We start from the raw sequence: 22,920 nt of genomic DNA, 5'->3' as shown, positions 1-22,920 counted from the left end.
TAACTGGAGCACGTTCGATCACCTCCTTCCTGTAGAGGTCCGACAGTTCTGTTGTTGCAGCTCTGAGCGGCCACCGACAGGACCTGAGGGTGAGGAAAGGGTAAGCGGAGAGGGGAATTCACCAAACCCGGAGGACCGAGGACAGGACCCAACGATCCGTGGTGATGTCGGCCCAAGCATGAGAAAAATGTCGGAGTCTGCCCCCTACACAAACCTAAGGAAAAGGACTGACACTTACCAAATGGTCGGCGTGAGCCAGAGTACCCTCTGTACCCTCTCCAGCTTGGTTGCCTGCCCTCTTGAAAGGCGGATCACTGGACAATGAGCGATGGGCATAGGAGCCTCGACCCGAACCCCAGGTCTGGAATGTGGAGTGTCCGGACAGACTGCCCCTAGAACTGCCGTCCCTGGTGGAGACCCTGCCCTGGAACACCCTCTTCATCGAGGATTGGGCCTTATCCAAGGCCGTGAAAGCGCCCACAAATTGGCTTAAATCCTTGATGAAAGAATCGCCAAATAAAAGGCCCTGTGCGTTCCGTCCAGCCTCAGAGCGCCAAATTTTGAACAATATAGCCTTACGTCTCACAATAGAGAGTGACGTGTTTACATTGCCGGTAATGCATATAGAGAGTTGGATCCAACCCCGGAGCTCTTCCGGATCCACCAACTCATCCGCCGCTCTAGCGGTTTCAGCTAATTCAAATATTTTTGCTAAGGGCCGAAGACATCCAGGAGCTTATCCTGACATGCCTTGAGGGCTGATTCCAAGCCCTTGCGGGGATTCCAGACAGATTTTGATAAAAATTGGGCCATCTTGGGGTCAACGACCGGAGTCTCAGAGACCTAGTTGGCTACAAGGGGCCTAGGGCATTCCACCCCTTAATTTATTACGCGCCTCTTTGCTGAGAGGGCAGCGTACTCGAGCTTCTAGATATTGGGCCACATGGTCTATAGGGAGCCACTCGGCAGACCTAGGGGGGTGAAGGACGTCCGGGTCAAAGAGCGGCTCACCAGATGGGTCTGTTAAAGGGATCAATGGGACCGACATGGCCTCAGAACCGGAGGTTCCTGTGGCGGTACCTGAAGGGATAGGAGTGGGACGATCAGGGGACAATACAGTACCTGACAGGTCCACCTCGGGGACCTCCAGGTCCTCAAACCTAGCCTCCTCCTGAGAGCCCTCTTCAGACTCGGTATCAGACACTGGCTGTGCTCTGGCACATTTCCAGTTCCACGCCTTTTCTGCCTGGCGTGGTAAGGTTCGTTTGCACGTAGCAGGCGTGTCATCACGGGTGGCAAAAGACACACCAATCATTGGGTTTCTGGAGGTATGAGGGACCGATAGAGTTGCTGGTAGGGATTGGGCCGGGTCCCTGGATGTGGAGGGATGAGCTCTTAGGGCCTCTGAAATAGACTTAGATAGGGACTGGGACATGGATCCCTTGGCCGCAAGAATGGCATCCGAGACGGAGCGCTGGAAGGCCTTTGCTTGGGACATGTCTGGGAGGGACAAAGCTCCTCTATCCTCAGAAAGAGGGGGTAGATGGGGAGAATGGGTCCCCAAATCTGAGTCCTTAGCCTAAGGACTGGGGGATCTTTGAAGGTGGGACATGGTATCTAGCCTGAGTAACACTAAAGCCTGGGCAAAAAGGGGGAGCCTGGTAACAGGGGACAATAGCCAGAAGGACAAGGGGTTAATTTAGGGTGAGTTACCCTGACTAACCAGACCAGAGTGCTCACAAGGGACCTCTGACCGCAGGAATCCAGATCGAAGCGGAAGGGGCGTAGCCAAGAGGGAGCGCAAAGCGCGCAAAAGAAAAACTGTAGGAAGAGAAGAGAGAGCAGAATAACCGGTGAATGCGCCGGACAAGATGGCCGCCGAAATCTCGCTAGACCTCAGCCGCAATGGAAAACGGGCGGGCAGGAACAATGGTGCGACGGGGACGGGAGGAGAGGCAACAGAAGTGCAGAGAACAAGAGGAAAAGGTTGAAGGCCTGACTAAAAAGGGGAAGGGGGTAGGGTAGGGCCAACTGGCCACAGAATAGGAAGTAGAGCCCAGAGGGGAAGAGGAAAAAACCTGAGGGGAAGAAAAAAAACTAAGAATATCTAACTGCAGACAGGCAACAAGGGCATAAAAGCCCAGAACACAAAAATCGGGAGTACAGTGGGCAAGAAACACTAAATTCACTCCATGACACAGTAAAGTTAAACAGTAAGAGCTGGTTACTTATCTGTGGCAGCAGCAAAGAAAGAGGAGGATTTCCTGGTTCATGGGCACTATCTAGGGGCTCTAGAGGGGAGGGCCTGTTGCTATGGAGATATGTTAATCTCAGAACAGTTTTTCTTTGCTGCTGTAGTTGTCAGTAAAGAGAGATTACACAATAGGAGCCTCCGTGTCTTAAAATAAAATCTCCAAACATCTCAGTAACCTGAACACAAATGAAGAAACGCCTCTGTCAAAACACATAAATACCACAGAGGCAGTCCCTCAGGCTTAAAAATCGGAGGATACAGAAAGTAAGAGCAGGCCCTAGACAGGGAGATATTGACAAGAGATTGCAGCAGGAGGAGACTAAATAGATCTATCGCCTAAAATCTCTGTCACTAACTGGGATAAATGAAGGTTTTACTTTTTCGTCATTTTTGTAAGATAATGGAACAGCAATTCTCCAATTCACATAATATACAGTATAACATAATATTAAATTAAAATAAACATAATAGGAAAGAATTGCTATTCATAACTAATATAGACAGAGAACATTGTGACAATAACTGACAAAGTCAAGACAAAATGAAAAAATGAAAATGAAAGAAGAAAAAAAAAAAAATATATATATATATATATATATATATATATATTACAATATAAAAAGAGAGTACAGTGAGAAGATTATAATACTTACCATGGAGGTGGCTGCGCGTTTTCTCCCTGGGATTAATAGGGCCCACGGGTGGGTGGGATTCGCTATGCGTCTCGGTGGGACTCATCCTCTGAAGCAGATCCTAAGAACAAGTAGGATAGAGATATGAAATTTATAGATATTAGCAATGAATAATCACTTCATTGATCAGTTGGAGGATATAAAGCTTACATCTGGTTAAATGTATACCTATTGAGGTAAGATACCTATTTCTACATACATCTATTGTCAAATACCTAAACTTTATCAGAATGTCACAAAACATATATATCTTTGAAGTTATCGCGCATTCGTCCCACCTTGTGACGGCAGATGAATGAAGCAATATTTCTAAGTTGCCGCGCCTGCGCACTTTGGAGGATGATAGAAATAATTCCTAAGTGGAAATACATGCGCTCTGATGTCCTACAGGAACGAAAAATTCTCTAAGTCCGCACGCTTGCGCAATCCTACCTCTGAACATGTACCGATGGCGTGCAAGCGTGAACTCGCATGACATATTGCAAGACTTGAGACAAACCCGGAGGAGTGACCCCTAGCACACGCAAACCTATTGAAATGAGGGAGGAGTGGTAAAAAGGGAGGGACGGATGATGAAACACTATACTATAGGCCAGGCATGCTCAACCTGCGGCCCTCCAGCTGTTGCAAAACTACAGTTCCCATCATTCCCGGACAGCCTACAGCTATCACATTACAGAAGGGCATGGTGGGAGTTGTAGTTTTAAAACAGATGGAGGGCCGCAGGTTGAGCATGCCTGCTATAGGCAGTCCGAAACACATCACTGGAATTCAAATCTTTAAGAGATGGTCCCCGCCACCTACACTCATACCTGCACGATCCCCTGAAGACACTGGGTGACCAGCGAAACATGTCGGGATGCAGGGTGTATAAGTGTTTGTGTTTATAGGCTCAGTGGCAGGGAGAGAGCTCCATATTAGGAGTGAATTACAGACAGTATATAAAAAGTATAGAAATAGAAACAAGATAACTGCAAGCCGTGACACTAGGCTGTGGTTGACACTGATACAATTCACCTGCTGTGAAGTAACGGCAATAACATTGGTATATAGAGCCAAAGAAGGAGCGACCCAGGCCACTGATAGTTTTAATCTGTCTTAGTTTGATTAGCACTAATTTATGAGTGTTTTTACAGGGAATGATAAATAAAAGTGATGTTTTATAGAAACACAACAGCACATGGCAAAAGACTAAGATAGGTCCAGTTGGACCACTGGTTAGTTTACTAATATAGTTAACGTCGACATGTGCTTTGAGGTCACATTAAACTGTAGTTGTTAAGGCCGTGGTGCACACAGCCGTTTTTCACGGCCGTGAGCGGTCCGTGGAACCGCGGCCTGGATTCCTGCTGAGAGCAGGAGTGCACGGCGTCATTGGTTGCTATGACGCCGTACGCTCCCTGCTGCCGCCACAGTACAGTAATACACTGGTATAGATCATACCAGTATATTACTGTATTGCGGCAGCAGGGAGCGCACGGCGTCATAGCAACCAATGACGCCGTGCGCTCCTGCTCTCAGCAGGAATCCAGGCCGCGGTTCCACGGACCGCTCACAGCCGTGAAAAACGGCCGTGAAAAACGGCCGTGTGCATTCGGCCTAATTCTGTGAGGGGCACCGCTGGGCATAACCTGTGAAGGGGGGGGACAATGCTGGGCATAATCCTGTGAAGGGGGGACAATGCTGGGCATAATCTTGTGAAGGGGGCACAGCTGGGCATAATTCTGTGAGGGGGAACAGCTGGGCATAATTCCGTGAGGGGGCACAATGCTGGGCATAATTCTGTGAGTAGGCACAGCTGGGCATAACTACTGTGAAGGGGCACATATCTGTCATAACTACTGTGAGGGGCACATATCTGGACATAATGTGGGCATAAATACTGTAAAGGAGGAATAATTACTATGTGGGGGCATTTAGGGGACTGAGTGGGATTAGGTTTTTAATTATGTTTTGGATGGAATTAGAGGTGTGGCCAAGTGCAGAAAAAAAAAAATCCCCGCACATGGTGTCCCAGTTCCTTCTTTTCAAAAGTTGGAAGGTATGCAAATATATATTTTTACTTGGAATTTTCTTTTTATAAAAAAAATATTTTTTTTAAACTATTGAATACGAACCAGTAATTTGTTAATGATTGCGCACCATGAATCTAGGAAATACACATATGCATGCACCACTACTCACAGTAAGGGTCCATTCAAACGTCCGTTGTTTCTTTCCTGATCTGTTCCGTTTTTTGCGGAACAGATCTGGACCAGATCTGTACCCATTCATTTTCAATGGGTCCTGAAAAAAAAATCTGACATTGTGCTGTCCGATTTTTTTTCAGGACCCATTGAAAATGAATGGGTCCAGATCTGGTCCAGATCTGTTCCGCAAAAAACGGAACAGATCAGGAAAGAAACAACGGACGTGTGAATGGACCCTAACAGTGCATGGACGAAACTGATAAAGTATTGCGATAACGGCAGCCATCTTAATATAGCCCAAGTCCAGCTACTTAGCAGATACTACTATATATCTAGGTTTATAATCAAAAACTATTGGTGGGTCACATTCACTCTTAGTCACGATGATGTCGGGGACCTGAGAGGGAATGTGTAGTCCACTTATTGAATTAAATAGTACACGCTAATCCCGACACGTTTCCCCCATTAACGGGTTCATCAGGGGGTCAATAGGATTTGGGTGATGGATACCAATATAGATAGTGTAGCATCCGCAACTAGAAAAAAGATGCCAAAAGATATATAAGATAGGGCAACGATAACCGATGGTAGGAGGAACAATCATTCATTACAGGTACAGCATAGTAGTATGACCAAGAGCCAGCACCAATCGGCAATTGTGCCCGTCTCAGGACTTATGCAAAGTTCACCGCAGATATAGTCTGCATAAGATAACATAAATTATCACAGGTCCAGGGGTGCATCTCCAAGTCCTTCAGTCCATACAGATAGCCCATGAGTCGTCTGTATACGGATCAGGTGGTCCTCCGAACCTCCTCCATCGGCATACCATTAGGCCCTTCAAACAGGGTTGGGTGTTTTGTGTTCGTTTTTTCATTATCTTTTTTGTAAGCACCTCCCTCAGGGTACCAAAGCTATTCATATCTATACCCTCTTTCTGTACCCCTCAGGGTTTCGCGAGGGCAATAGCAGATCAGGTTTGAGGACAGGGAGTCCCCACCATCAGGGGCCGTCCCTGAGCTGAGGAATATAAGAGGGAGAGGAAAGGGACAGACTCCCCACCTTCCTTTTTTCCTGGGTGCTTACTATGGGTCTGTATATATCAGACCTTCAATGATAATTGTCTGTTTGTATTTGGGACATAAATTCCCAGTTTTTACGCCCTGATGTCCTGGTACATAAATACACAGGGCTTACGGGTACGTCCTGTGAATTTCCGATCACCGCCGCCCGGCGATCGGAACCCAGTGCCTGCTCAAATCATTGAGCAGGCACCTTGGCTAAATGCGCGGGGGGGTCCCGTGACCCCCCCTTCCCCGTGTCAGCGATCGCCACAAACTGCAGGTCAATTCAGACCTGCGGTTTGCGGCTTTATCTGCGGTATTCGGCTGCTGGCGGCGGTGCCATCAGGTCCCCATGCGGCTGTAGGGGGGACCCGATGGCATGGAAGGCAGAGCGATGCCTAAGGAAGGCATCACACTGCTTTCCGGTGATGAGCCTGTGAGATCCAGCCCCCTGGATCTCACAGGCCGGAAGCTGTATGAGTAATACACACAGTGTTACTCATGCAGCTAATGCATTCCAGTACAGAACTATTGGACTGCATTGTAAAGGATTAGACCCTAAAAGTTCAAGTCCCAAAGTGGGACAAAAAAATAAAGTGAAAAAAAGGTTGAAAAAATAAAGTCACCCCCCCCCCAAAAAAAATTAAGTTTCAAGTAAAAATAAACAAAAATGTAATTTTCCCCAAATAAAGTAAAAAAAAAAATTGTAAAGAAAATGGGGGGGGGGGGGGGGGAGTATACATATTAGGTATCGCCGCGTCCATATCGACTGGCTCTATAAACATATCACATGACCTAACCCCTCAGATGAACACCATAAAAAAAAAATTGTGCTAAATAAACCATTTTTTGGTCACCTTACATCACAAAAAGTGTAATAGCAAGCGATCAAAAAGTCACACGCACCTCAAAATAGTGCCAATAAAACCGTCATCTCATCCCGCAAAAATCATACCCTACCCAAAGTAATCACCTAAAAACAGAAAAAATTATGGCTCTCAGACTGTGGAAAGACTAAAATATGATTTTTTTTTTTGCTTCAAAAATGAAATCATTGTGTAAAACTTACATAAATAAAAAAAAGTATACATATTAGGTATCGCCGCATCCATGACAACCTGGTCTATAAATATATCACATGATCTACCCTGTCAGATGAATGTTGTAAATGTAAACAAAAGGTGTAATATAGCGCAACCAAAAATCATATGTACCCTAAACTAGTACCAACAATACTGCCACCCTATCCATAGTTTCTAAAATGGGGTAACTTTTTTGCCGTTTCTACTCTAGGGGTGCATCAGGGGGGCTTCAAATGGGACATGGTGTAAAAAAAAAAAACAGTCCAGCAAAATCTGCCTTCCAAAAACCGTATGGCATTCCTTTCCTTCTGTGCCCTGCCGTGTGCCCGTACAGTAGTTTACGACCACATATGTGGTGTTTCTGTAAACTACAGAATCAGGGCCATAAATATTGAGTTTTGTTTAGCTGTTAACCCTTGTTTGTTACTGGGAAAAATTGATTAAAATGGCAAATTTGCCCAAAAATTTAAATTCTGAAATTTCATCTCCATCTGCCAATAACTCTTGTGGAACACCTAAAGGGTTAACGACGTTTGTAAAATCAGTTTTGAATACCTTGAGGGGTGTAGTTTCTTAGATGGGGTCACTTTTATGGAGTTTCTACTCTAGGGGTGCATCAGGGGGGCTTCAAATGGGACATAGTGTAAAAAAAAAAAAACAGTCCAGCAAAATCTGCCTTCCAAAAACCGTATGGCATTACTTTCCTTCTGCGCCCTGCCGTGTGCCCGTACAGTAGTTTACGACCACATATGGGGTGTTTCTGTAAACTACAGAATCAAGGCCATAAATAATGAGTTTGGTTTGGTTGTTAACCCTTGCTTTGTAACTGGAAAAAAATTATTAAAATGGAAAATCTGCCCAAAAAGTGAAATTTTGAAATTGGATCTCTATTTTCCATGAATTCTTGTGGAACACCTAAAGGGTTAACAAAGTTTGTAAAATCAGTTTTGAATACTTTGAGGGGTGTAGTTTATAGAATGGGGTCATTTTTGAGTGGTTTCTATTATGTAAGCCTCGCAAAGTGACTTCAGACCTGAACTGGTCCCTAAAAATTGGGTTTTTGAAAATTTCTGAAATATTTCAAGATTTGCTTCTAAACTTCTAAGCCTTGTAACAAAATGATCCAAACACGAAGTAGACATATGGGGTATGTAAATTAATATCTTTTTTTGAGTTATTACTATGTATTGTAGAAGTAGAGAAATAGAAAGTTAGAAATTCGCTTTTTTTTTAAAAAAAATTTTGGTAAATTTGGTATTTTTTTATAAATAAAATGATTTTTTTTTACTCAATTTTACCAGTGTCATGAAGTATAATATGTGACGAAAAAAATCTCAGAATGGCCTGGCTAAGTAAAAGCGTTTTAAAGTTATCACCACATAAAATGACACTGGTCAGATTTGCAAAAAATAAGGCTGTGTCCTGAAGGGGTTAAAGTAATTGCAATAAAGAATATTAGTTTTAAGGGTTATTTTTTAGCTGGAATATACATCTTAATACAGCCCCATCGGTTGCCAATGCATTTTAACAGATGTACGGAAATGGGGAATTTAATGAAGCTCAGTTATTGAGATGAACAAATCAGGTTCGTCTAAAGTAGGACAAACCCAATTCGCTCATTACTATACCTGATTTTACTCCCAAAATTGCATGCAGAAACACATGGCCATACCCTAACCTTTACATTTCTAGCATTCCTCACATTTTGTAATAAACTGCTGCTGCTGATCTCTTTGACCTCTGAAAATGCTTCCAGAAAAGGATGTTGCCTTTAAGTGATTTCTTAGATAAAAATATTTACAGCCCTTCACTGCATTCCCACAATACAGGCTCTTCTCAATAATCTCTTAGGCTAGGTTCACATCACATTCTTTTTGTTCTTCTGATCCATCAGAAGAGCTGGGAAAAAAAAAAAGATCCTGTATTTTAGGTATGCAGGCCTTTTTTTTGCTTAGGATCAGTTTTTTTCTTTTTTTTTACAGGATCTTTTTTTTTTGTTTTTTTTTGCTCTTCAGACGGATCAGAAGATAGGAAAATGTAACAGTGATGTGAACCCAGCCTTAGGGCTTGTTCACACGAATGTAAGGGCTCCGTGCCCGTGCCGTGGGCCGCAAATTGTGGTCCGCAATGCACCTGCACCGACCGTAGGGCAGCCGCATGCGGATTGCAGACCCATTCACTTGAAAGGGGTCCACGATCCGTCCGTTCCGCAGAAAGATAGAACAAGTTCTATCTTTTTGTGGAACGGAAGCACGGAATAGAACACCACAGAAGCACTCCATAGTGCTTCCGTGGGGTTCCGTTCCGTGCTTCCGCTCCGCACAACATCTCCGGATTTGTGGACCCATTCAAGTGAATAGGTCCACATCCGTGATGCTGAATATACACGGCTGGTGACCCGTGTATTGCGGAACCGCCGTATGCAGCACGAGCACGGAGCCCTTATGTTCGTCCGTCAGAAAAAAAACAAAAAACAGATCCTGTATTTTAAGCATCCTGCAGGCAGGACCTTTTTTTCATCTAAAATAACGGATCTCAGACGGAAATGGCTAAAATGGATGCCAAATGTGAATAAATTAGCATAACGGATGCTTAAAATGCAGGATCCATTTTTTTCTTTATTTCTATGTTCTTCTCGTGGTTTAAAAGAACAGAAACGAAAATGTGATGTGAACACGGCCTTAGGCCTCTTGCACACGAACGCATTTTCTTTCCGTGTCTGCGCCTTTCTTTTTGCGTATGGGTCCGCAAAAAAAAAAAAAACAGAAGGTACTCCGTGTGCATTCCATTTCCATATATCCGTTCCGCTAAAAGATAGAACTTGTACTATTATTGTCCGCAAATAGCGTTCCGTGGCTCTATTCAAGTAAATGGGTCCGGAAAAAAATACAGCATGCATACGGAACACATCCGTATGTCATCCGTATTTTGCGGATCCATGCTGTAGAAATGCTAGGCCCAGCCCACTTTGCCCATGTGTTTGCTATTTACAAACATTAGCTGAGTACATGTGCAAGGTGCTGAAACAGACCCCACCATGTCTGCCTTGCCTCAGAAGACAGGATGGACGTGGAGAGACTCATTTTACTGATCAAAGAGCGTCCCCAGCTGTGGGACACCCACCGTGGGGCATACCACGAGCGGATTACAAAGAAGCGGGCATGGGACGGTCACTCGCGAGATGCTGGCCAGAGAGTGGGAGAAGGCGAATTAATCCAAACGCCGCAAATTAGGTAAGCCAACCCATGTGGACGTTTTTTGCTCTGAAAATGTTTATTGTTTAGGTCTACCTTTTGATGCACTGGCGTATAGAGGGGAAGCAGGGAAATTTTATGTGAAGGGGCACCCTGAGGATGTAATAAAATAGTTATATTCCTTGTCGCCTACCAGAGCACTATACATTGATATATTACATCAGCGATGGCCACCTGTGGCTCTCCTGCTGTCGTGAAACTACAATTCCCACCATGCCCTGCTGTCGGGTGATCTCTTTATTAGAGTTGAGCGAACACCTGGATGTTCGGGTTCGAGAAGTTCGGCCGAACATCCCGGAAATGTTCGGGTTCGGGATCCGAACCCGATCCGAACTTCGTCCCGAACCCGAACCCCATTGAAGTCAATGGGGACCCGAACTTTTCGGCACTAAAACGGCTGTAAAACAGCCCAGGAAAGGGCTAGAGGGCTGCAAAAGGCAGCAACATGTAGGTAAATCCCCTGCAAACAAATGTGGATAGGGAAATTAATTAAAATAAAAATTAAATAAATAAAAATTAACCAAAATCAATTGGAGAGAGGTTCCATAGCAGAGAATCTGGCTTCCCGTCACCCACCACTGGAACAGTCCATTCTCAGATATTTAGGCCCCGGCACCCAGGCAGAGGAGAGAGGTCCCGTAACAGACAATCTGGCTTCATGTCAGCAGAGAATCAGTCTTCATGTCATAGCAGAGAATCAGGCTTCACGTCACCCACCACTGTAATAGTCCATTTTCATAAATTTAGGCCCAGCACCCAGGCAGAGGAGAGAGGTCCCGTAACAGACAATCTGGCTTCATGTCAGCAGAGAATCAGTCTTCATATCATAGCAGAGAATCTGGCTTCCCGTTACCCACCACTGGAACAGTCCATTCTCAGATATTTAGGCTCCGGCACCCAGGCAGAGGAGAGAGGTCCCGTAACAGACAATCTGGCTTCATGTCAGCAGAGAATCAGTCTTCATATCATAGCAGAGAATCAGGCTTCACGTCAGCCACCACTGCAACAGTCCATTGTCATAAATTCAGGCCCAGCACCCAGGCAGAGGAGAGAGGTCCCGTAACAGACAATCTGGCTTCATGTCAGCAGAGAATCAATCTGCATGTCATAGCAGAGAATGAGGCTTCACGTCACCCACCACTGCAACAGTCCATTTTCATAAATTTAGGCCCAGCACCCAGGCAGAGGAGAGAGGTCCCGTAACAGAGGATCTGGCTTCATGTCACCAGAGAATCAGTCTGCATGTCATAGCAGAGAATCAGGCTTCATGTCACCCACCACTGCAACAGTCCATTTTCATAAATTTAGGCCCAGCACCCAGGCAGAGGAGAGAGGTCCCGTAACAGAGGATCTGGCTTCATGTCACCAGAGAATCAGTCTGCATGTCATAGCAGAGAATCAGGCTTCACGTCAGCCACCACTGCAACAATCCATTGGCATATATTTAGGCCTAGCACACAGGCAGAGGAGAGAGGTCCCGTAACAGACAATCTGGCTTCATGTCAGCAGAGAATCAGTCTTCATATCATAGCAGAGAATCAGGCTTCACGTCAGCCACCAATGCAACAGTCCATTGTCAGATATTTAGGCCCAGCACCCAGGCAGAGGAGAGAGGTCCCGTAACAGAGGATCTGCCTTCATGTCACCAGAGAATCAGTCTGCATGTCATAGCAGAGAATCAGGCTTCACGTCAGCCACCACTGCAACAATCCATTGGCATATATTTAGGCCTAGCACACAGGCAGAGGAGAGAGGTCCCGTAACAGACAATCTGGCTTCATGTCAGCAGAGAATCAGTCTGCATGTCATAGCAGAGAATGAGGCTTCACGTCACCCACCACTGCAACAGTCCATTTTCATAAATTTAGGCCCAGCACCCAGGCAGAGGAGAGAGGTCCCGTAACAGAGGATCTGGCTTCATGTCACCAGAGAATCAGTCTGCATGTCATAGCAGAGAATCAGGCTTCACGTCACCCACCACTGCAACAGTCCATTTTCATATATTTAGGCCCAGCACCCAGGCAGAGGAGAGAGGTCCCGTAACAGAGGATCTGGCTTCATGTCACCAGAGAATCAGTCTGCATGTCATAGCAGAGAATCAGGCTTCACGTCAGCCACCACTGCAACAATCCATTGGCATATATTTAGGCCTAGCACACAGGCAGAGGAGAGAGGTCCCGTAACAGACAATCTGGCTTCATGTCAGCAGAGAATCAGTCTTCATATCATAGCAGAGAATCAGGCTTCACGTCAGCCACCAATGCAACAGTCCATTGTCAGATATTTAGGCCCAGCACCCAGGCAGAGGAGAGAGGTCCCGTAACAGAGGATCTGGCTTCATGTCAGCAGAGAATCAGTCTTCATGTCATAGCAGAGAATCAGGCTTCACGTCACCCACCACTGCAACAGTCCATTTTCATAAATTTAGGCCCAGCACCCAGGCAGAGGAGAGAGGTCCCGTAACAGAGGATCTGGCTTCATGTCACCAGAGAATCAGTCTGCATGTCATAGCAGAGAATCAGGCTTCACGTCAGCCACCACTGCAACAATCCATTGGCATATATTTAGGCCTAGCACACAGGCAGAGGAGAGAGGTCCCGTAACAGACAATCTGGCTTCATGTCAGCAGAGAATCAGTCTGCATGTCATAGCAGAGAATGAGGCTTCACGTCACCCACCACTGCAACAGTCCATTTTCATAAATTTAGGCCCAGCACCCAGGCAGAGGAGAGAGGTCCCGTAACAGAGGATCTGGCTTCATGTCACCAGAGAATCAGTCTGCATGTCATAGCAGAGAATCAGGCTTCACGTCACCCACCACTGCAACAGTCCATTGTCATAAATTCAGGCCCAGCACCCAGGCAGAGGAGAGAGGTCCCGTAACAGACAATCTGGCTTCATGTCACCAGAGAATCAGTCTGCATGTCATAGCAGAGAATGAGGCTTCACGTCAGCCACCACTGCAACAATCCATTGGCATATATTTAGGCCTAGCACACAGGCAGAGGAGAGGTTCATTCAACTTTGGGTAGCCTTGCAATATAATGGTAAAATGAAAATAAAAATAGGATTGAATGAGGAAGTGCCCTGGAGTCCAATAATATATGGTTATGGGGAGGTAGTTAATGTCTAATCTGGACAAGGGACGGACAGGTCCTGTGGGATCCATGCCTGGTTCATTTTTATGAACGTCAGCTTGTCCACATTGGCTGTAGACAGGCGGCTGCGTTTGTCTGTAATGACGCCCCCTGCCGTGCTGAATACACGTTCAGACAAAACGCTGGCTGCCGGGCAGGCCAGCACCTCCAAGGCATAAAAGGCTAGCTCTGGCCACGTGGACAATTTAGAGACCCAGAAGTTGAATGGGGCCGAACCATCAGTCAGTACGTGGAGGGGTGTGCACACGTACTGTTCCACCATGTTAGTGAAATGTTGCCTCCTGCTAACACGTTGCGTATCAGGTGGTGGTGCAGTTAGCTGTGGCGTGTTGACAAAAGTTTTCCACATCTCTGCCATGCTAACCCTGCCCTCAGAGGAGCTGGCCGTGACACAGCTGCCTTGGCGACCTCTTGCTCCTCCTCTGCCTTGGCCTTGGGCTTCCACTTGTTCCCCTGTGACATTTGGGAATGCTCTCAGTAGCGCGTCTACCAACGTGCGCTTGTACTCGCGCATCTTCCTATCACGCTCCAGTGCAGGAAGTAAGGTGGGCACATTGTCTTTGTAGCGTGGATCCAGCAGGGTGGCAACCCAGTAGTCCGCACAGGTTAAAATGTGGGCAACTCTGCTGTCGTTGCGCAGGCACTGCAGCATGTAGTCGCTCATGTGTGCCAGGCTGCCCAGGGGTAAGGACAAGCTGTCCTCTGTGGGAGGCGTATCGTCATCGTCCTGCCTTTCCCCCCAGCCACGCACCAGTGATGGACCCGAGCTGCGTTGGGTGCCACCCCGCTGTGACCATGCTTCATCCTCATCCTCCTCCACCTCCTCCTCATCCTCGTCCTCCTCGTCCTCCAGTAGTGGGCCCTGGCTGGCCACATTTGTACCTGGCCTCTGCTGTTGCCAAAAACCTCCCTCTGAGTCACTTCGAAGAGACTGGCCTGAAAGTGCTAAAAATGACCCCTCTTCCTCCTCCTCCTCCTCCTGGGCCACCTCCTCTTCCATCATCGCCCTAAGTGTTTTCTCAAGGAGACATAGAAGTGGTATTGTAACGCTGATAACGGTGTCATCGCCACTGGCCATGTTGGTGGAGTACTCGAAACAGCGCAACAGGGCACACAGGTCTCGCATGGAGGCCCAGTCATTGGTGGTGAAGTGGTGCTGTTCTGTAGTGCGACTGACCCGTGCGTGCTGCAGCTGAAACTCCACTATGGCCTGCTGCTGCTCGCACAGTCTGTCCAGCATGTGCAAGGTGGAGTTCCACCTGGTGGGCACGTCGCATATGAGGCGGTGAGCGGGAAGGCCGAAGTTACGCTGTAGCGCAGACAGGCGAGCAGCGGCAGGATGTGAACGCCGGAAGCGCGAACAGACGGCCCGCACTTTATGCAGCAGCTCTGACATGTCGGGGTAGTTGTGAATGAACTTCTGCACCACCAAATTCAGCACATGCGCCAAGCAAGGGATGTGCGTCAAATTGGCTAGTCCCAGAGCTGCAACGAGATTTCGCCCATTATCACACACCACCAGGCCGGGCTTGAGGCTCACCGGCAGCAACCACTCGTCGGTCTGTTGTTCAATACCCCGCCACAACTCCTGTGCGGTGTGGGGCCTGTCCCCCAAACATATGAGTTTCAGAATGGCCTGCTGACGTTTACCCCGGGCTGTGCTGAAGTTGGTGGTGAAGGTGTGTGGCTGACTGGATGAGCAGGTGGAAGAAGAGGAGGAGGAAGCCGAGAAGGAGGAGGTGGCAACAGGAGGCAAAGAATGTTGCCCTGCGATCCTTGGCGGCGGAAGGACGTGCGCCAAACAGCTCTCCGCCTGGGGCCCAGCTGCCACTACATTTACCCAGTGTGCAGTTAGGGAGATATAGCGTCCCTGGCCGTGCTTACTGGTCCACGTATCTGTGGTTAGGTGGACCTTGCTACAGATGGCGTTGCGCAGTGCACACTTGATTTTATCGGATACTTGGTTGTGCAGGGAAGGCACGGCTCTCTTGGAGAAGTAGTGCCGGCTGGGAACAACATACTGTGGGACAGCAAGCGACATGAGCTGTTTGAAGCTGTCTGTGTCCACCAGCCTAAATGACAGCATTTCATAGGCCAGTAGTTTAGAAATGCTGGCATTCAGGGCCAGGGATCGAGGGTGGCTAGGTGGGAATTTACGCTTTCTATCAAATGTTTGTGAGATGGAGAGCTGAACGCTGGCGTGTGACATGGTTGAGACGCTTGGTGACGGAGGTGGTGGTGGTGGTGGTGTTGGTGGTACATCCCCTGTTTGCTGGGCGGCAGGTGCCAACGTTCCTCCAGAGGCGGAGGAAGAGGCCGAGGCGGCAGCAGCAGAATAGGCCGAGGCGGCAGCAGCAGAAGAGGTAGCAGGGGGAGCCTGAGTGACTTCCTTGGTTTTAAGGTGTTTACTCCACTGCAGTTCATGCTTTGCATGCAGGTGCCTGGTCATGCAGGTTGTGCTCAGGTTCAGAACGTTAATGCCTCGCTTCAGGCTCTGATGGCACAGCGTGCAAACCACTCGGGTCTTGTCGTCAGCACATTGTTTGAAGAAGTGCCATGCCAGGGAACTCCTTGAAGCTGCCTTTGGGGTGCTCGGTCCCAGATGGCGGCGGTCAGTAGCAGGCGGAGTCTCTTGGCGGCGGGTGTTCTGCTTTTGCCCACTGCTCCCTCTTTTGCTACGCTGTTGGCTCGGTCTCACCACTGCCTCTTCCTCCGAACTGTGAAAGTCAGTGGCACGACCTTCATTCCATGTGGGGTCTAGGACCTCATCGTCCCCTGCATCGTCTTCCACCCAGTCTTGATCCCTGACCTCCTGTTCAGTCTGCACACTGCAGAAAGACGCAGCAGTTGGCACCTGTGTTTCGTCATCATCAGAGACATGCTGAGGTGGTATTCCCATGTCCTCATCATCAGGAAACATAAGTGGTTGTGCGTCAGTGCATTCTATGTCTTTCACCGCTGGGGAAGGGCTAGGTGGATGCCCTTGGGAAACCCTGCCAGCGGAGTCTTCAAACAGCATAAGAGACTGCTGCATAACTTGAGGCTGAGACAGTTTCCCTGGTATGCATGGGGGTGATGTGACAGACTGATGGGGTTGGTTTTCAGGCGCCATCTGTGCGCTTTCTGCAGAAGACTGGGTGGGAGATAATGTGAACGTGCTGGATCCACTGTCGGCCACCCAATTGACTAATGCCTGTACCTGCTCAGGCCTTACCATCCTTAGAACGGCATTGGGCCCCACCATATATCGCTGTAAATTCTGGCGGCTACTGGGACCTGAGGTAGTTGGTACACTAGGACGTGTGGATGTGGCAGAACGGCCACGTCCTCTCCCAGCACCAGAGGGTCCACTAACACCACCACGACCATGTCCACGTCCGCGTCCCTTACTAGATGTTTTTCTCATTGTTATGGTTCACCACAACAACAAATATATTATTTGGCCCAATGTATTGTATTCAAATTCAGCGGGATATAAATTTGAGGCCTAGTATTTAGGCGCTGGGTGACCGGTATGGATTTAGTGACAGAATTAGACTTGGAAATGCACAGAAGCGTGTGTGTGAAGTTATTCTGAATGACCCTATGTGCACCTTCAATATGATCTACCCTTTTAGGGATAGATTTCAAATAGCTCTGATATAGCAGAAACGACTAAATTATGAAATTGCTAAATTGGGAATTGTATTTCAACCCAGAACAAAAAATGTGCTTTGACGGACACTAAATAACTTTCCCAGCCACAACAGGACAGCGGTAACGAGAGATTTAGCAGGATATAAATTTGAGGCCTAGTATTTAGGCGCTGGGTGACAGGTATGGGTTTAGTGACAGAATTAGACTTGGAAATACACAGTAGCGGGTGTGTGTGAAGTTATTCTGAATGACCCTATGTGCACCTTCAATATGATCTACCCTTTTAGGGATAGATTTCAAATAGCTCTGATATAGCAGAAACCACTAAATTATGAAATTGCTAAATTGGGAATTGTATTTCAACCCAGAAGAAAAAATGTGCTTTGACGGACACTAAATAACTTTCCCAGCTACAACAGGACAGCGGTAACGAGAGATTTAGCGGGATATAAATTTGAGGCCTAGTATTTAGGCGCTGGGTGACAGGTATGGGTTTAGTGACAGAATTAGACTTGGAAATACACAGTAGCGGGTGTGTGTGAAGTTATTCTGAATGACCCTATGTGCACCTTCAATATGATCTACCCTTTTAGGGATAGATTTCAAATAGCTCTGATATAGCAGAAACCACTAAATTATGAAATTGCTAAATTGGGAATTGTATTTCAACCCAGAAGAAAAAATGTGCTTTGACGGACACTAAATAACTTTCCCAGCTACAACAGGACAGCGGTAACGAGAGATTTAGCAGGATATAAATTTGAGGCCTAGTATTTAGGCGCTGGGTGACAGGTATGGGTTTAGTGACAGAATTAGACTTGAAAATACACAGTAGCGGGTGTGTGTGAAGTTATTCTGAATGACCCAATGTGCACCTTGAATATTATATACCCTTTTAGGGATAGATTTCAAATAGCTCTGATATAGCAGAAACCACTAAATTATGAAATTGCTAAATTGGGAATTGTACTTCAACCCAGAACAAAAAATGTGCTTTGACGGACACTAAATAACTTTCCCAGCTACAACAGGACAGCGGTAACGAGAGATTTAGCGGGATATAAATTTGAGGCCTAGTATTTAGGCGCTGGGTGACCGGTATGGATTTAGTGACAGAATTAGACTGGGATATGGCCAAAAAATAACCACACTATTGCTGGTTAAATGCACTTGGTGACGGGCGCAGCTTGCCCCTGATGTAGTATATGGCCAAAAAATGAACAGACTATTGCTGGTTAAATGCACTTGGTGTCACAGCTTGACCAACCACACTACTGAGGGTTAAATGCACTTGGTGACGGGCGCAGCTTGCCCCTGATGTAGTATATGGCCAAAAAATAAACAGACTATTGCTGGTTAAATGCACTTGGTGTGACAGCTTCACCCTGATGTAGGCTTTAGCCAGAAAACAACCACACCATTGAGGGTTAAATGCACTTGGTGACAGGCGCAGCTTGCCCCTGATTTTGTATATGGCCAAAAAATGAACAGACTATTGCTGGTTAAATGCACTTGGTGTGACAGCTTCACCCTGATGTAGGCTTTAGCCAAAAAACAACCACACCATTGAGGGTTAAATGCACTTGGTGACAGGCGCAGCTTGCCCCTGATTTTGTATATGGCCAAAAAATGAACAGACTATTGCTGGTTAAATGCACTTGGTGTGACAGCTTCACCCTGATGTAGGCTTTAGCCAAAAAACAACCACACCATTGAGGGTTAAATGCACTTGGTGACAGGCGCAGCTTGCCCCTGATTTTGTATATGGCCAAAAAATGAACAGACTATTGCTGGTTAAATGCACTTGGTGTGACAGCTTCACCCTGATGTAGGCTTTAGCCAAAAAACAACCACACCATTGAGGGTTAAATGCACTTGGTGACAGGCGCAGCTTGCCCCTGATTTTGTATATGGCCAAAAAATGAACAGACTATTGCTGGTTAAATGCACTTGGTGTGACAGCTTCACCCTGATGTAGGCTTTAGCCAAAAAACAACCACACCATTGAGGGTTAAATGCACTTGGTCGCAGCTTGTGCTGGCGCACCACAAGACACAAAATGGCCGCCGATCACCCCAGAAAAATGTGACTGACAAACGGTCTGGGCAGCCTAAAAACAGTGAGCAATTGAGGATCAGCAGCTCAATGATCCACAGCTGCAGATCGATCAGTTAATCAAGTCCTTTGGAGGAGTTAATCTGCCTAATCTCGCCCTACTGTCGCAGCCGCAACCTCTCCCTACGCTAATCAGAGCAGAGTGACGGGCGGCGCTATGTGACTCCAGCTTAAATAGAGGCTGGGTCACATGGTGCTCTGGCCAATCACAGCCATGCCAATAGTAGGCATGGCTGTGATGGCCTCTTGGGGCAAGTAGTATGACGCTTGTTGATTGGCTGCTTTGCAGCCTTTCAAAAAGCGCCAAGAAAGCGTCACAAAAGCGCCAAGAAAGCGACGAACACCGAACCCGAACCCGGACTTTTACGAAAATGTCCGGGTTCGGGTCCGTGTCACGGACACCCCAAAATTCGGTACGAACCCGAACTATACAGTTCGAGTTCGCTCATCCCTACTCTTTATTAAGTCTGGACATGCTTAGAGTTGTAGTTAGTAAACAGCTGTAGAGCCGCATATTGTCCATCCCTGTATTTTAACTATATAACGTTTGGCAACTGTTTGACCACAGGCACGTTTCCCTGGTTACAACAACGCTGCTATCCAGCAGTGGTGGCCATGCTTTCATAGAAAAGGAAAAAGTGCCACCCTCTCTATGGGCTGGGACTACTGGAGCTTTTTTAACTGTATTGTGCAAGCGCGGTCACTGCAGCTGGATTTCATGGAGTTCGTAACCATGGAAAAAAGAAGTGTAGGAAGTTATTTTAAAATGAAGCCAGCCAGCGTAGGAAGAAATGGTGGTAATACTAATATATTATAAAGTGGCTTGCATTCATGTTTTCAACATTATAAATGCTATCTGCTGAGGTGACCCAACCCCTTTAGAATCAAATTTTGAAGTAGAGTTGGGCGTCACTCAATATCGGGCATCAAACAGACAGAATCAGAAAAAAAAGTGTCTGAGAATATTATATTTATATCACACTTACAACATGTTGTATAAAACTTGCAATAAAATTAACATAAGATACATAAAATACTCTAAAATCGCACATATAGCCTCCTAGAAATAGCTAAATTGGGTCTCTAAAGCCCAAATATATCAATGTCCCCGATAGTTTGTGTTCAAAGGTACATATAATGATCACCAGGGTGGAGTCAAAGAGCCAATATTGATTGTAAAAAGTCACAAAGGTACTTTAGCGTTTAGTTGCAAAAACCGCAGAGGTACTTTACCACTCCTATAGACCGCTTGTCCTTCGAAATGCGATTGCTCTGTTGTGAGCTGTAAGTACCTGTGGATCCGATCTTTTCTATAGAAAATCCCTGGTGTTGCTGGATATTGCTTTACAATGTTCTTTATAGCTTTGGCCTTCCAGGACCTGTTTGTGGCGTCCCACGTGGTTTCCACTGGATGGTCAGGTGACTTTCAATTCCAGGCGGGGTTTTCAAATTTGTTTGGCATCCGATTGTGAATATAAATTTCTTCCTTATATCGTCCCTCACTGTCTGTTACCATACGCGTTTCGGGGTACAGCAGCCCCTTCCTCAGTGGTACAGACAGTGGGATTGAGGTGTCCTTTTTATATTGTCATTAATTGGTAAAATGCATGCTGGGACAGTGAGGGACTCGGAAGACCAGGATGTGGATTTCCAGTTTATAGCAGTCCGATTGTGTACTTATAGTGATCCGAATATGATTTCAATGTTGTATAAGTCGTAATTGACATATCTTCAATACATCCTTCTAAATCACGAAGTTTTTGCTGAAAGCTCTGTATTGTTGTCTAATATTTAAACATAAAAATCTATGAATTTAATCAAGATAAATATAAAAAAAATGCATAAGTGTAGTATCAAAATGTTGCGCAAACGCACCTGCGGTTTTTGTCCGTTTTTGGTGTGTTTTTGCTAAAAATGTTGAAATAAAAACAGAAGAATATATAAAAACAGAAAAATGTATAATAAGGATAATGGTAGACTGCTGGTCTTATTCTAAAGTGGGGTTCATATGTTTATCCCCATATATTGTTTTTTTTATTTTATTTTTCCATTCATCTTTTAACATCAGTTTTTTCATCAGAACTGTTCATTTTGTATCATACAGTAGTTGGTGTATAGAGACCTATTGAACTTGGATGTATTAAAACAATAAATACTAATATTTCCATTTAAAAGATCGCATCACTATAGTATCACCATCCCAAAAATTCAGAAAAAAAACGCACCTGCGATTTTGGTGCGTTTTTGTTAAAATTTTGAGTTGAAGTTAAAGATAATACCAGAAATTCATCCCCATGTTCCTTTTCCATATTGTGATGCCTATAGTAACATTCAGATGTGATGTGTGTAGGGACGCGGGCCTACCAGGAAGGGGAGATCTGGGTGCTGATAACACAGCCTGACACCAGATGTCTCATTCATGACAGACCAACGTCCCACTACAGGAATCCAAAGAGTTCCATATCTGCATTCAGACCCCTTGGGATAAGGGAGTCGAACTCAAAGATCCTCTTTGATTCATTTCTAGACATTCGGAGGATATGGTTTCCTCCTCTCCATGGATATTCAACTTTCTCTATTGCCATGTATATTAAACTCGATTGGTCACTTTTGTGATAATCCCTATAATGTTTAGATAGGGAATGTAATTCATACCCCTTTTTTATATTATTTACGTGTTCTGATATCCTTTTCTTTAGGGTACGTTTTGTTCACCCTATATATTGTTTTTGGCATGGGCATTCTATCAGATAAATCACGTTTGTCGAATCACATGTTAGGCCCTCTTTGATATCCAAGGAGAATGAGTTTTGGGTTGAACTTACTTTCGAAATCTTTTTAGGGAATGAAGTAATTCTACAATTAGAGCAGCGTCCACATCTATGAAAGCCTTTAAAAGATAACCAATTTTGTTTTTGTATGCCACATTCTTTATTTTTTATAGACGGCGCTACCTTCAGTCCCAAGTTTGAAGCCCTGGTATAAGTAATCTGGGGTGTATTGGTGAGTGTAGGTCCGATTATCTTATCTCCAAGCAAATGATGCCGATATTTCCCAATGATTCTCTCCATATTTTTGTATTGTGCATGAAATGGTAAGATCATTCTTATTGTCTCATCATTTGCTTGTTTTTGCCTGGGGACAAAAAAGTCCCCAGGCAAACTGCTACAAAAGCAATTTTAGGTGAAATCTCAGACCAGATCACTGACTTTAAAAAAACAGTGGACCATTTCCCAAATACAGAACAAGTACAGAAATGGGAACAGAGAATCTGTAGAAACTTAGATACATTAGAGAAAGATATTATGTATAAAAAATGTAAAAAATTAAAGCAGCTCAATACCAATGATATTCCCAATATAGTTGCGGGGGAACCCATTGCTAATGAGCATGCAACTGAGTTTCCAAGATTACAAAGAAATGGCGACATGAACAAAACTGGAGACCTAAACCATTATAATGTCTCAACATCAAAT

At 45.7% G+C, this 22,920-nt stretch overlaps 1 long non-coding RNA gene across 1 annotated transcript in view; it reads right to left on the bottom strand.

Moving 5' to 3' along the window:
• The window catches only part of LOC122944871, a 60,088-nt gene that overhangs the window by 3,021 nt on the left and 34,147 nt on the right, over nt 1-22,920 (bottom strand). The window contains exon 2 of the long non-coding RNA XR_006391061.1: nt 2,908-3,007. This is a non-coding gene — a long non-coding RNA (uncharacterized LOC122944871). The remainder of the gene's footprint in view (nt 1-2,907; nt 3,008-22,920) is intronic.

This window comes from Bufo gargarizans, chromosome 1, assembly GCF_014858855.1.
Source record: "Bufo gargarizans isolate SCDJY-AF-19 chromosome 1, ASM1485885v1, whole genome shotgun sequence".
Taxonomy (NCBI): Eukaryota; Metazoa; Chordata; class Amphibia; order Anura; family Bufonidae; genus Bufo; species Bufo gargarizans.
Note: the sequence above shows the minus strand (reverse complement) of the source record. Positions and strands in the feature narration are given on the sequence as shown.